This window comes from Aedes aegypti, chromosome 3, assembly GCF_002204515.2.
Source record: "Aedes aegypti strain LVP_AGWG chromosome 3, AaegL5.0 Primary Assembly, whole genome shotgun sequence".
Taxonomy (NCBI): domain Eukaryota; kingdom Metazoa; phylum Arthropoda; class Insecta; order Diptera; family Culicidae; genus Aedes; species Aedes aegypti.
Window position 1 is genome coordinate 256,087,821 of NC_035109.1, and position 2,235 is coordinate 256,090,055.

The 2,235-nt window shown below is 36.3% G+C and overlaps 1 long non-coding RNA gene across 1 annotated transcript; it reads left to right on the plus strand.

Annotated features, from left to right (window-relative positions):
- Window positions 1-588: 588 nt before the first annotated feature.
- LOC110677688 lies at window positions 589-1,571 on the plus strand. The gene is made up of 3 exons (XR_002501134.1): window positions 589-636; window positions 715-1,175; window positions 1,268-1,571. It is a non-coding gene; the product is annotated as an uncharacterized LOC110677688 (long non-coding RNA).
- Window positions 1,572-2,235: the final 664 nt, after the last annotated feature.

Here is a 2,235-nt window from a genome sequence, read left to right on the forward strand (position 1 = left end):
CATTTGAAAGCTTACAAAAAAGGCTTCCTAGAAACAATAAAAAAAATTAAAAAAAGGTTCAAAATAGTGGCTTTGATGATGTTTTTTTATAAAGCGGTTAAAAAAATCGAATAAGCTTATAGTTAACACATCGAGTACTTTTTTGTCCCAAGTTGTCCCAGGCTTAAATTCAGTTCCAAGGGTACTTTGAGATGTAAACTAAATGATCGTGAAGAATTTAGTTGCACAAATTTGCACTTTTTTGATTTAAGGCTTTTTGAATTTTTCCAATATTTTTAACCATTTTCTATTGAAAACAGCTAAAAACTAATTCACAAAATAACTGAATTTCGCTAAATCATTCAAATCATCATTTCTATGTAAGTTTTAATATTTATAATGGTTTGCACAACGTTAATCGCATAAATGGCTTATATGCATTATAAGTAACAAAGTTTAATATTTCGCTATAGGCCCTATTCAAAAGTTAGTCTCGAAAACTTGTTTTTGAAAATAAAACATCAAATTCGTATCGTAAAACTCATAAATACGACATGAGATGGAAAAAATATTTTTGGCCGCCAGTCTGTATGAAAACCGCCCATAGTGACTGCGCCGCGTCACCGTTATCAAAAGCGTTATCAGAGCACAGCTAAGGTAAGGTTGATAAAACTGTAGGTTGACTAGGCACCTGTACTTCACCGCTCAAGTCACCCTCACTTTACTTCTCCACAGGTCGGCAACAATGCCAACAGAAACAGTTCGTGGAATGACAGCTCTGATCGCACGCTGCTGCACTATGCTGGATGCATCTCGTGTGAGGAGACGTTGATTCACTAACCGGCTCGTGATCACTCTCGCGCTATATTCCACACCTTCTGGCGCAGACGGATTCAGTTGAAGGCTGGTGCGTATCCATACAGCCCAAACGGCGATGCTGAAGTTCATTCCTTCTGTACAAGCCCATTGCGAAACAGCTGATTTGGATTTCACACGGTACTGCAACAAACAACATATCCTACACGTGATGGACAAGTTTGGAGTAAAGTAACCGAAACGCACTTTGATTAACACTATTTTACCGCCCATCGCTTTACGAACCGCAGGATGTGTGCCAAAACTGCCCACAACGGTATAACACGTAGGAACCGACCTCGTTCATCGTCGCATCGGTTTTTTGCTGGCTCAGACAAACGGTATGTATCACTTTTCAAAACAATGCGCCCGATTGTTTTCGATTTCGATAAACGGTACTGCAAATTGCATTCAAATTAAATTATTTTTTTAGGATATTTCAGAATCTATCAATCCCATTTCTGTCGTTTGACTGTAGCATCCGATAGTTACAATGATTACTCGACAACCGGCACTGCTGTGGCGTAGCCTTCGTTCAACTACTCCCTCAAAACAAATATCGGCGAAAAAGTTCATCACGCCAGGCAGCCCGTATATACCATGCCCACACAGTTACGGATCACACACGGTTATGGATCACTTTGGCGGTTGAGATCGATAACAGTAATACCTCGATATAATAGAACTATTCTCATTTCGTTATATCGAAGTAGATTTTATTTCGTGATTTTGTTCAACATTTTGTTTTATTATAAAATCTATGTTACTCACATAGCAGATGCTTTCAGCCTCTCCTACAATATTTTTTTTCCTGTTTTAAGTTATTTTTTTCATTTTTCATGTTTTTGAATTGTTTTCATAGAATCTCAATAGGCAACAGATGTTTGGGACTAAATTTCTTGATGGAGGCTTGATTAATAAAAAAAATCGAAGAACAATTTTTTGGAGATTTTTAAAATTGTGTTTTTTTGTTGAAATAAATACGTTTGGATGATTTAATAAGAATCTTGATATTATTCTGAACCTTAATGATTATCATGATTATTTCTCTAAAAGTTGTTTCAAAATTACATTATTTTTTATTAAATTAGGCCGTTCTCATTAGTTGTTCGCGATTTTACATCTGAAACAATTGGTTTTCGAGAGTATAAGTCATATTTACCTCTACTGTTTTTTTGACGGATAATCGCCAATAACTAATGGAAATGGCTTTCTACTTTTTCTTTTTGGCATTACGTTCTCAACTGGTACAGAGTTTGCTTCTCAGCTTAGTGTTCTTATGGGCACTTCCACTGAATAGTTATTAGGTAGCTACGAGTATGAATAAATGGTTCACTAAACAAATTTTCTCGCTCCAACGTGTTGATCCCGACTTGGATCTTTATCAGGGGATGAAGAATT